Below are 13,425 nucleotides of genomic sequence, written 5' to 3' on the forward strand. Positions count from 1 at the left end.
TCGAGATGAAAGGGACTGGAATGGCATCGTTTGGTTAAGTGGGGGTAACCGAACCGGGTCAGGGGTGGATCTGGTTCATGCCAAACCGGTTTCAGGGGGGAATGTTTGGGCCTGGGGTTTGCAGCCCAAGCCATCCTCTTTATTTGTTTTCTTTTCTTTTCTTTCTTTTTTTTCCTTCCTTTTTTTTAATTTTCTTTTAGTTTCCTTTTAAATTAAAATTAAAAATAATCCTAAATTTATCACTAATCAAATTATCCTATTACATTAATTAACTCTAAATAACATTTACCACAAATAATTAACAACCAAATTCAAAGAAAAACTACCAAAATTCGAAATTAAAAATTAAAAGTGCAAAATAAACTATATTTTTGTAATTTTTCCCATTTTTATAAAACAAACTAAATTGCTAATTAATCCTAAAAAGTAAAATTAAATCCTAAATGCAAATGCAACATATTTTTGTATTTTCCGTTAATTAAATAAAATAAATATGCACAGACAAATGCAAACTTTTAACATAAAATGCCACGAAAATCCACAAAATTGCAAACACTGAAAGAAATTATTTTGTGTTGAATTTATGGGAGTAATTCATATAGGGCAAAAATCAGGTGCTCACAGCTGCCCCTCTTTGCCCGGAAACACGAAGAGTTTTCGTGCAAAGATAAGTGAGCGGATACGAGCGATTTTTGCCCGTTTGAATACTCTGTATGAAGCATTTTTGAAAGATTTGACCGCACCCTGCTTCTGAGGTTGCCTACATATCCTTGGCTAAAATGGAATCAGGTCAGTATAGTTCGGGAAGTTTTTGTAGCTGAGACTACCATGAAGCCGTGATTTCACTGTTGCTGCTGCTGCTACTGCTTACTGCATCCCCTTATTACACCATGATAAAAATAAAAAGAACCTAGACTATACTAGATTTGCATTACAAAATCCTATCTATATCTTCCATCTGCTCTTGTGATTCTTGTTGCCTTGCTGACTTGATGAAATCCCTTTGTTGGTGCCTTGAGTTATAATCTGAGATGTTTTCCTCTTCTCCAGGTGGATGCTTGACTGCCAACTACACATTGAGATGTTTTCCTTTATCCGAATGGATACTTGATTGCTGAACTTAAACGTATTCCCTGCTCTCTAGGCGGGCTCCTGACTTCCAACTTGAAATGTATTCCCTGCTTTCCAGGAGGGCTCCTGACTTTTAACTTGAAATGTATTCCCTGCTTTCCAGGCGGGCTCCTGACTTCAACGAAATGACAAAAACAGAGGAAACTTTCTGCCTTAGTTTGGGTATCTTGGGACATATGTAAGTGTAAAACGGATCACATTACCAACTATCAATAAGAACTTAAAAGCTAAAATTTGAATTGTACTCCCTTGTTCTCCAGGCGGGCTCGTGACTGCTAAACTTTAAAGTATTCCCTGCTCTTCAGGCGGGCTCCTGACTTTAATTTGAAATGTATTCTCTGCTGTCCAGGCAGGCTCCTAACTTCAACTTGAAACGTATTCCCTACTCTCCAGGAGGGCTCCTGACTTCAAAATAGACAAAACAAAGAATTTGAAAGATAAAACTTAAATTGTACTCCCTTGTTTTCCAGGCGGGCTCATGACTGCTGTGCTTGAATGTATTCCCTGCTTTCCAGGCGGGCTCCCGACTTCTAACTTGACATGTATTCCCTGCTTTCCAGGCGAGCTCCTGATTGCTGACTTGATTGTATTCCCTACTCTCCAGGCGTGCTCCTGGCTGCTGACTCGAATGTATTCCCTGCTCTCCAGGCGGGCTCCTGATTGCTGACTTGAAATGTATTCCCTTCTCTCCAGGCGGGCTCCTGATTGCTTACTTGAAATGTATTCCCTGCTCTCCAGGCGGGCTCCTGATTGCTGACTTAAAATGTATTCCTTGCTCCCTAGGCGGGCTCCTAATTTCAAAATAGACGAAATAGAGGACTTGAAGGCTAAACTTAAATTGTACTCCCTTGTTCTCCAGGAGGGCTCCTGACTGCTGCGCTTGAAAGTATTCCCTGCTCTCCAGGCGGGCTCCTAACTTCAACAAAATAGACTAAACAAAGAAAATTTTCTGCCCCAGTTTGGTAGCTGGGCACATATGTGAGTGTTAAACTGAATCATATTACCAAATTTTCCTAAAAATTTGAAAGCTAGGTCCCATTACCCAGTGGGGTCCTAACAATTCTTACCTAAACGCCAATTTTAAATCTAAGTTATATCTTTCAAAGGTATGACTTCCGCTAAATCTTGTTATCTAAGAGGGTCTTAAAGCTACTTCCCATTATCCAGGAGGGTCCTGAAACTCAAAATCAAAGTCTTGTCCTAAAAAAACGCTTTTACGACTGAATTATATTACCCTACGACAGAGCTTACGATACATCTTGTGATCTAATGGAAATCTTAAAACTAAGTCCTATTATTCAGGAGGGTCCTGGAAACTCCTAATTGAATCCTATCTCAAACATGCAAACTCATAATCTAACTTATATTCCTTTTGGGATACATTTATGCTAGATCATGCTATTTCTGAACTTTAAACTAGGTCCCATTTTTCAGGAGGGTCCTGAAAATAAAAAATCAAACCTGTTTGGTGACTGCCTTTCTCCACGGAGGGTTTCTCCGGAACAACCAAAATTTCCTGCCACTGTTTCAATCAAAGAAAATTTTTTCAGTGTAAAATAGTAGTTAGCTGATGGCATTCTTGCTGAAGATCTTTCCGCTGCATTGTTTTGTTCTGGCTGGCTTCCCTGAACTGGCCCTGAACCGCTTGACTTTCCGACTGACTTTCAAAAACTCATAACTTGAATGACCCGAGTGTTCTATCCCCGAACCGTTGTTTCACATCTCTGACCCCTTTAACTGAACCTCTGCATCTCCCATGAAATTACCAAATCATTTTGCCGATGGAGCTCTTGCTGGCATTTTATCCCCTTTAACATCATGCTATATTTGGTATGCTCCGGCCGCACTGTGCTTTGCAATCTTGAAGCCGCTAGTGAGCTTTGAAATTCCTTCTTATTTGCTTAAACAGAACTGACATTGGGAACATCTTAGAGAAATAAACCCAAAGAAATGAAATGCTGTGACTTTCAGAGTTAAGGATAAGGAAGTCCAAAACTGGAAGACTATCTGAAGAGAAAAAGAGAAGAGACTTATCTGAGTGGAACAACTAGCACCAATGATCATGACATGTAATTTGGATTAATCAGCCCAATCTGTCCAACCAATCAACTTTAAAATGCCATACTTTGTTGCCCCAGAATTTCCATAACCTGATTTCTTCACCTCTAATCCCGACCTTGTTCATCCTACGGTGCCTTGAAAGGTTTTCACTAACAGACCTCTCTCATTCCTTCATCTGTCAACTCACTTTCGCCTTAAGGTGCCTGTGAGGGTTTTCACCAATAAGACTCTCTCATTTTGCAGCTCTCGTCGCCTTACGATGCCCGTGAGAGTTTTCAACAATAAGACTCTCATTTTTGATTTCTTTTCCCTATTTGGACCAGAGTGTTGCCCCTGATGTGAATCACCGCTACCTGCTTGACTTGGCATTTCCCGAAGACTGATCGGAAGGTCTTTCTTAGGAACGTAATGTGGCTTTTGGATGGTTTAGAAAGGAAGGGTATAAAAAGCTCAAAACAGTTTGATTGGGTTCCAACTTACAACCTTCGGAATTAGATTTCTGATAACAACCACAACTTCTGCCCCGGTTTCTTGTTTGGGGACTTTTGGATTTTTACTTTGATGGGACCGAACCATGAGGCTGCCTACATATCCTTAAAAGGAATCAGGTCGAATGTAGTTCATGACATAGGAATTACTTTGTTGTTGTGATTTTCTCTTTTCTCTTTCTTTTCTTTCTCTTTTTTGCTTTCTTTTTCTCTTTTTGATGTTTTTTTTCTTTTCATTCTTTTCTTTCTCTTTTTTTTTTCTCTTTTCATTCTTTCTTTCTTTTTTCTTTTCTTTCTATTTTTCTCTTCTTCCTTTACTTATCTTTTACGCTTGTGTTCCTGATATTTGTTGCTGATTCCGAAAGAGGGGTATGAAAGAAAACAAATAATGCTCAAAAGGGGTGACAAGGGATAAAGTGTTTGGATAGCAGAACAAAATGCCTTCGTCATCTCAATATTCGAAACGTGCCAATTACAAACAAGTACAATCAAAGAAAGAAATCATACATAGTATCTCTTGACTGCGTCAGAATTGATAGCCGTATCTACACATTTGCCTTCTACATCTGTTAAATACAATACACCATTGGACAACACTCTAGTCACAATGAACGGCCCCTGCCAATTTGGGGTGAATTTTCCTTTTGCTTCAACCTGATGAGGAAGAATGCGTTTCAATACTAACTGCCCCACTTCAAACTTTCGTGGACGCACCTTCTTGTTGTATGCTCTTGCCACTCTCTGTTGATATAACTGGCCATGACACACTACTGCCAGTCTCTTCTCATTGATCAAACTCAATTGTCCCAAGCGGGTTTTGACTCACTCCTCATCATCGATCTCAACCTCCGCAACAATTCGAAGGGATGGAATTTCCACTTCTGTGGGTATTACCTTTAGTGCCATACACCAACAAATAAGGAGTCGCCCCTACTGAAGTACAGACAGTAGTGCGGTAACCCAGCAATGCAAACGGCAACTTTTCATGCCATTGCCTAGAACCTTCCACCATTTTCCGAAGTATTTTCTTTATGTTCTTGTTGGCCGCCTCAACTGCTCCATTTGCCTTAGGGCGGTATGGGGTAGAATTGCGTTGTGTTATCTTGAACTGCTGACATACCTCTTTCATTAGATGACTATTGAGATTAGCCCCATTGTCTGTAATGATCACCTTCGATATCCCAAACCAGCAAATGATATTTGAATGCACAAAATCAACCACCACCTTCTTGGTTATAGACTTGAATGTTTTAGCCTCTACCCACTTGGTGAAATAATCGATGGCCACCAGAATAAACCGATGCTCGTTGGACGCTGCTGGCTTGATTGGTCCAATGACATCCATTCCCAAAGCAACAAAAGGCCATGGTGCAGACATTGTATGTAATTCAGATGGAGGAGAATGAATCAAATCTCTATGCACTTGGCAATGATGAATTTTACGCACGAAACTGATACAGTCTCGCTCCATAGTGAGCCAATAATAACCCGCCCAGAGAATCTTCTTTGTCAGCACATACCCACTCATGTGCGGTCCACAGACTCCAGAATGTACTTCGGTCATGATAGCCACGGCCTTTCTGGCATCTACACATCTTAATAACCCGATATCTAGCGTTCTTTTGTACAAAAACTCCTCTACTAAAGAAAAATCCACTTGCCAAGCGACGAATTGTTCTCTTTTGATCACCTATGGCTTGTACCGGATATACTCCCCTTCAGATGTATTCCTTGATGTCGTGAAACCAAGGCACCCCATCAAGCTCTTCCTCCACGAAGTTACAATAAGCATGCTGATCACGGACCTGAATATGCAACGGGTCTACATAAGCCTTATCTGGATGATGTAACATTGACGCCAGAGTAGCAAAAGCATCGGCAATCTCATTATGGATCCTCAGAATATGCCTGAACTCTATTGATTGAAACCGTTGACAAAGATCATCCAAACATTGCCGGTACGGTATGAGTTTTAAATCTCGTGTTTCCCATTCTCCCTGAATCTGGTGTACCACAAGGTCCGAGTCACCCAAGACCAAGACTTCCTGGACACCCATATCCACAACCATCCTCAAACCCAAAATGCATGCCTCGTATTCTGCCATGTTGTTAGTACAGTAGAACCGAAGCTGTGTTGTAACAGGGTAATGATGCCCTATTTCAGAAACAAGTACCGCTCCTATTCCAACACTTTTCATGTTAGCAGCATCATCAAAGAAAAGCTTCCATCCTGGCCTTTCAATCTGTTCCAACTCATCAATGTGTATTACCTCTTCATCAGGGAAGTAAGTCTTCAAGGGTTCATATTCTTCATCCATAGGATTCTCAGTCAAATGGTCGGCTAATGCTTGTGCTTTCATTACGGTCCGAGTCACGTAGACAATGCCAAATTCTGTGAGCAAGATGAGCCACTTTGTGAGCCTTCCCGTGGGCATAGGCTTCTGGAAGATATACTTCAAAGGATCCAAACGAGAGATGAGGTAAGTAGTATAAGATGACAAATAATGTTTCAACTTCTGGGCTACCCAAGTTAAGGCGCAACACGTCCTCTCAAGATGAGTGTACTTAACCTCTAAGATGTGAATTTCTTACTGAAATAATATATGGCCTGCTCCTTCCTGCCGGTGATGTCATGCTGCCCCAACACACATCCAAAGGAATTGTCCAAGACTGTCAAATACAGAATCAAAGGTCTTCCTGGTTCTGGCAGGACCAACACCGGTGGGTTTGCCAAGTACCCCTTTATCTTATCAAATGCTTCCTGACATTCATCTATCCACTTGACCGCAACATCTTTCTTTAACAGTTTGAAAATAGGCTCACAAATTGTCGTGAGCTAAGCAATAAACCGGCTCATGTAATTCAATCTTCCCAACAAACTCATCACCTCAGTCTTGTTCTTTGGAGGTGGCAATTCCTGGATGGCTTTGATTTTTTACGGGTCTAATTCAATACCTCGTCGGCTGACTATGAATCCCAACAACTTTCCAGACGGAACACCGAATGCGCATTTTGCAGTATTGAGCTTGAGATTGTACCTGCGAAGCCTTTGGAAGAACTTTCTCAGATCTCTGACATGGTCAGACTGCTTTCTAGACTTTACAATCATATCATCCACATAAACCTCGATCTCCCTGTGTATCATGTCATGGAATATGGTCGTCATTGCCCTCATGTAGGTTGCCCCGACATTTTTCAAACCAAATGGCATGACCTGATAGCAGTATGTTCCCTATGGCATGATGAATACTGTCTTTTCTTCGTCTTCTTCATCCATTAATATCTGGTGGTAGCCCGCATAACAATCCACAAAAGAACCAATCTCATGTTTGGCACAATTATCGATCAATATATGGATGTTCGGCAATGGGAAGTTATCCTTGGGACTTGCCTTGTTGAGGTCTCGATAATCAACACACACCCTAGTCTTGCCATCCTTCTTCGGCATAGGCACTACATTGGCTAACCAAGTGGGATACCGAGTGACCTGAATGACCTTGGCCTCAAACTGTTTGTTGACCTCTTCCTTAATTTTCACACTCATATCAGTTTTAAATTTCCTCAGCTTCTGCTTGACAGGGGGAATGCCGGATTAGTGGGAAATTTGTGAACCACCAAGCCGGTTCTTAGACCTGGCATGTCATCATAGGACCATACAAAAACATTTTTATATTCGAACAGTGCTGTAATTATCTCCTCTCTGAGTTGTGGTTCGAGATGGACACTTATTTTAGTTTCCCGGACATTATCCTGGTCCCTTAAATAGATTGCTTCTGTATCATTCAGGTTAGGCTTGGGTTTTTCTTCAAAATGGCTTAATTCTTTACTAATCTCTTAAAAGGCTTCATCCTCGTCATACTCCGATTCAACATCACACTCTATTTCTTGAATTACTATTTCAGGATTAGATTGGCTTTTAAGACTGAGCCGGAGATTCCGCATGCATGTCATATCATTGAAGCCAGCATAAAAAGAACTTTACAAGGAAGAAAGGAAAACAAAAATAAAACTATCAGGCAAAGAGGAAAAGAGAAATTGCATTTCGTTGAAATTAAAGATAACGGGGTTTATACATCCAAACGGACGGAACATAGCATCTGAATTACAACCCTGGAATAATCCAGATAAATTGAAAGAAAATCAAAGAAAACTACTAAAACTCCCTCCTAATGGGGAGAGGAGTAGCTTCCCAATTGCTAATCTTCACACTGGGCCCAACAAATTGCACATCCGCCTTGCTAGAACCCTCTCCAGCTTCCAATACGTTCACATAGGCAAATATTCTCTCGAACCTTTCCATCAAATCTCCATCCACATCAACCACCGAACTGGGGACCGACGTCACTGGGCGCTTGCTGGTACCAGGCCTGGCAAATGAACGGGAAAGATGCGGGACTGGCTTTGGAAGGGCCCATGCTCTCTGTTTCATTTTTTTGGATCTTCTCACGTCTGCGACTGTGGGCTTGAACCCCAGACCAAATGTATCCAAGTTTTTAGGAAGAGAAACCGGCTGAGAGATGCAGCCAAACCTTTGCCCGGCAAAAAACCATTTTTCATCATTTCAACAGCTACCATGACTGATGCAGCAGCTACCCTTGGAGTTGGCACGCACTTCCCTTCAGGAATTTTCTCTACCGATACCGTGTCAAAAACTTAATAAACCCATGGCCCCTTTTCATCTTCAAACTCTATGAACGGAACAATGGCATCGCTGGGAACATACAAATTATCTTCGCCATGCACAACAATTTCCCGTCGATCCCATTCAAACTTGACCATTTGATGCAGAGTTGATGGGACCGCTCTGGCAACATGAATCCAGGGTCGTCCTAATAGCATATTGTAAGAAACAACCACATCGAGTACCTGGAATTCCATAGTAAATTCAACTGGCCCTATTTTAAGCTCGAGCACTATGTCCCCAATTGAATCTTTCCCTCCACCGTCGAATCCCCGAACGCAGATACTGTTCTTGTGAATTCTTTCATCATCCACCTTCAACTTGTTCAGAGTGGAAAGAGGGCAAATATTTGCACTGGAACCGTTGTCAACAAGTACCCGAGTAACCACAGAATCTTCATATTTCACCGTCAAATAGAGGGGTCTATTCTGCTCGATACCCTCCATGGGCAACTCATCATCAGAAAAAGTGACTATGTTTACCTCAATATCTTGCAAGCTATCTTTTCCAAGTGGTTTACTGAGATTTTGTCAGGAATGTGGGCTTCGTTCAAGATCTTCATCAAAGCCCGACGGCGCTCGTCTGAATGGATCAATAATGATAAGAGCGAGATCTGAGTCGGTGTCTTCCTTAACTGCTCCACAATGGAATAGTCATGTACTTTCATCTTTCTCAAACATTCTTCTGCTTCTTCCTCGGTCACCGCTTTCATCACCAATACTGGGTTATCATTCGAGGTCTTAGCTTTTCTCAACTCTTCGGGGGCAAAGCATCTCCCCGATCGAGTCAAACCATGGGTCTCACACACTTCTTATTTAACCTCTTTCCTCTTGTAAGTCACTATCACTCGTTCATAATTCCATGGGACTGCCTTGCTGTTGATTATCGGTAATTGAGTTACCGGTTTGATAACGACAGGATCTGTGCGGGCGCCCTTCACAATTACCACAGGCTTGTTCGTCACTCCTGGCACAACCACTTTTGCTCTCTCATGTTTTTCTGCAACGTCACTTGAGGACCCCTTCTTGACCTCCACGGATGGTTCGTTATTTGCCCCGTTCAACTTGATCACAGACTTCTCACTTGTTGACATTTCAAATGGCTTGGCTTCTCTAGCCCGAATCATCATGATGGTTTGTGAGGGGTTCTTAGGCTCCCCTCCCTTATGCACTATCTCAATCATATTAGTCTCATGATGGGCCGGCAACGGGTTCTGGTTGATGTTGAGTGCCTCTGGGGCTTGGACCTCAATCCGATTAGTATCAATGAGCTCTTGAATAGCTGTTTTCAACTTCCAGCATTTATCTGTGTCGTGACCTGGGGTCCCTGAACAATACTCACAACTCACCAAGCGGCCAAGATTTCTGGGAGGGGGATTCGGCAGTTTAGCATCGATCGGATTCAACATACCCATCTGTCTCAGTCGGTGGAATAGACTAGCATATGATTCTCCCAATGGAGTGAAAGTATTCTGCTTCTGCAACCTCTCATTCTTAAAGGCTTTATTTGGCTGAAAACCTGTTCTAAGGGGATTTCTGTAGGCTCTTAGGGGTGGATGGGCATTTTGTGGAGCTAGGTATGGACTTGGTGGAGTCGGCGCATGCTATTATGCGTGAGCGGGAGGTTGGGTATAGGTTTATATGTGATGGACGGAAACATGGGGATCAGGTGGTGGGTAGCAGTGTTGTGGTGGACTATATGGAGTGTGGGGGTACGTTTTGTGGTAGGGTCGAGGCGAGTTGTAGTAACATGGAAGGTTCTTGGATCCAACCCAAGCTCCCGACTCAATTGTAGCAACATCCTCTTTCTTCTTCTTCCCGAGTACACCTCCAGTACCGTTTTGAATGACCTGGGTGGTTGCTTTGATTGCTGAATAACTCATGATCTTGTTGGACTTGAGTCCCTCCTCAACCATGCCTCCCATTTTTACAACTTCATTAAAGGACTTGCCCACTGCTGACACCAAATGACCAAAATAAGTGGGTTCCAAAGCCCGCAAGAAATAATCAACCATCTCACTTTCTTTCATCGGAGGGTCAACCCTCGCTGCTTGCTCTCTCCAACGGAATCCATATTCCCTGAAGCTTTCACCGGGTTTCTTCTCAATATTTGTTAACGATAGACGGTCTGGGATAATTTCGAGATTGTACTGTAAATAGCAGGCAAAGGCTTGGGCCAAATCGTCGCATGTGTACCACCTGCTGTGATCTTGTTTGGTATACCATTCTAATGCCGATCCACTCAAACTTTGGCTGAAATATGCCATCAGCAATTCATCTCTTCCACCTGCTCCTCTCATCTTGCTACAAAATCCTCTTAAGTGTGCTACTGGGTCACCATGTCCGTCGTACAGATCAAACTTGGGCATTTTGAACCCTGCTGGCAACTGAACATCTGGGAACAGACATAAATCTTTTTAGGCCACACTTACTTGACCTCCCAACCCCCTCATATCTCTGAACGATTATTCTAAGTTTTTGACCTTTCTGATCATCTCTTAATGCTCGGGATTTTTGGGTCGCTTCTCGGTCTCTACCGGGAGATCAAAATGAGGGGTGCAAGAATATGGTTCTGGAACTTTGAAGGTGGGTTTAGGGGGATAGTACTGGTTGTCGTGAGTTTTGAACAGAGGTTCACTGGAAGATCGTTGTAATGTAGCAGGTAGAGGTGCCACAAAAATAGGTGTAATTGGTGGGGGAGTGTATGGGACTTGTTTGGGTGGTGGAGTTTGACAAGTATGGGAAGTGGCGCCATAGCATTGTTGGTAGAGGGGAAAGGCTGGAGATGAGTTCACAGTGGGGGGATCCGGAGGTTGGGCTGAAGGTGGGATATAAGCAGGGTTGGCGGGATAAACCGATGATGGATGCCCTTTTGCCCAGGCTTGGTACATTTTAACCATCTGCTGTTTTAACTTATACAACTCTTCCTTCATTGCATTAACATCTAGTTCTTCCACCTCTTTTGACGGGTCAACAATACTTGTCTCCGGTTTTTGGTTGGCCATATTCAGCCTGTCTTTTGATCGGGTGTTGTATGAGTGAGTTGCCAGAATGCCAATCAACTAACCACCTGCCTGAACTCAATACATCAATAACAACCTTGTTAGTGGTTAGGGCTTTAACAAATTGGTAATCGCACATTTGGGGAATGGATGCACCTAAGCAGTTAACCGTCTCTATTATGTATTTGATCGGTTGCATGCGTCATCCCGGCCTTTTCTTACTTTCAATTGCAAACATCCCCCTTTTTATTTCTTTTTATTTTCCTTCTTTTCACTCTTGTCTCTGTTCTCTCTTTGTTTTTATTCCCTCTTGATTTCTTATTTTGTCTCTTTTCTTTCTTGTTTTTCCGCTCTTTTTCTTTTGTTTACTCTCTTGTTTTTCCTCTTATTTTCTTCCTCTCTTTTTCATTTGGTTACGGTCGAATTCTATGGATATTGCCTACGTATCATGACCCCACAAGAATCAGACCAAGCGTAGTTCTTGGAGATAAAAAATAATAAAACATTTTTTTGGAGTTTTCAATTTTTTTCATAATAAGACTCGGAAATACAAACAACCCACATAGTCTAATAAAAGAAATATAGACTCCAAGCCAAACTGGCAGACTTTAACGGAAAGAAAATACAGACTCAAGAAATCACGAATGCATCAATGCCACAATCGCCCCCGGGACCCGCGTGGCATCATTCGGCCTCGCCGTGGGACGAATCGCTAAATCCCCTTGGAGGTGGTAGAGATCTTCCATTATCCGGCAAACAAAAATCATCACAGTAGCGAAGAACATAGATCTAGTCATATCCTCACAGCTACTGCACTTCATCGCGATATAGTTGGCGACCCTTTTGACTCGCTCTCTTATGACATTCTTCTCTTGCAACAAACGCCCAATCTGTTCGGTTCTGGCTTCCAAAGTTTGTTCGGCTACCCAGTTATGATCTTGGAGTTGTTGCAAGTCTCTTTCTAGCCATGCCATTGTCGTATAACACTGTTCCCTTTCATCCTTGAAGTTTTTCGCCTGTCTCATTGTTTTATTCTCCGTGGTGATGACCCTTTTCTTTAGTCCTGCGACCTCATTATCGTACTTTTCTTTCAATTGCTTAACCAGGTGCGCTCGTTCATCTGCGTTTTTAGCCAATTGCTTTCGAGCCATCGCTAGTTCACTTTCTGCTTTGTTCAAATCGAAATTGTAGTCATTCACTTTCTGCCTCAGGTTATTTATGAGCTTTTCATATTTGGCACTTCGGGCGGGGTTTTCTGCTGCTATTTTCATTTTCTGAATTTGGGCTCGAAGGGCCTCATTTTCTTTGGCTAGCCTTTTCTTTTCTCCTTCATCCGCCGCGACTTGCAAGCCACTCTCGAATTGAAGCTCTCTGACTTGGTTTTCCAAATTTCCTATTGAGGCCCTATACTCATTCTCCTTAGCCAACCAAGCCCACTGTTCTTGCGACACCTCAACGAATTCCTGAATGTGAGGCTTTTTGGCTGGTCTTTCTGGTTCGGCCCTTGCAGTGTTCTTCTTTCTATACCAGGCAAGATAGGTGGGTGAGACTTCGCCTCTAGATAGGTCACGCACTCAAGTGTTCACCGTCAAATACTGGCATTCATTCCAAATAGAACGAACTTTTTCTTCATGAAATTGGCCGTCGGAACTAACCTCGACCGCATAAACGCTAAGATCTTCATCTGGGTGCATCACCTGACACCTTCCCAAATGTCTCATCACCCGGTAATGAGCGTAGGGCTGAATACCTCGCAGACCCATTAAGAGGAAGTAAGGACCAGTGGCGGGCATATACAAAATCTCTTCAACAGGAAGCCAACCCAATGTCCATTCTATTTGTCCTGCAGTAATGGAACGGAGGCGGGATACCCAATCTCCAAACCCCTATGTCAGCTTGAACCCCGAAGTCCTTGTGTCAAACTCTTCAATGCAACTTTTCTCTGTGGACCCGTAACTTATATACTGAGGGTGATGACACAGGTGCTCGATCATCCACATCTATAATAGAAAATTGCAGCCCTCGATGAAATCTGCCCCAACTTTACAAGCTGTGAGAGCTCA

The sequence above is a fragment of the Nicotiana tabacum genome, chromosome 11, assembly GCF_000715075.1.
Source record: "Nicotiana tabacum cultivar K326 chromosome 11, ASM71507v2, whole genome shotgun sequence".
Lineage (NCBI taxonomy): Eukaryota > Viridiplantae > Streptophyta > Magnoliopsida > Solanales > Solanaceae > Nicotiana > Nicotiana tabacum.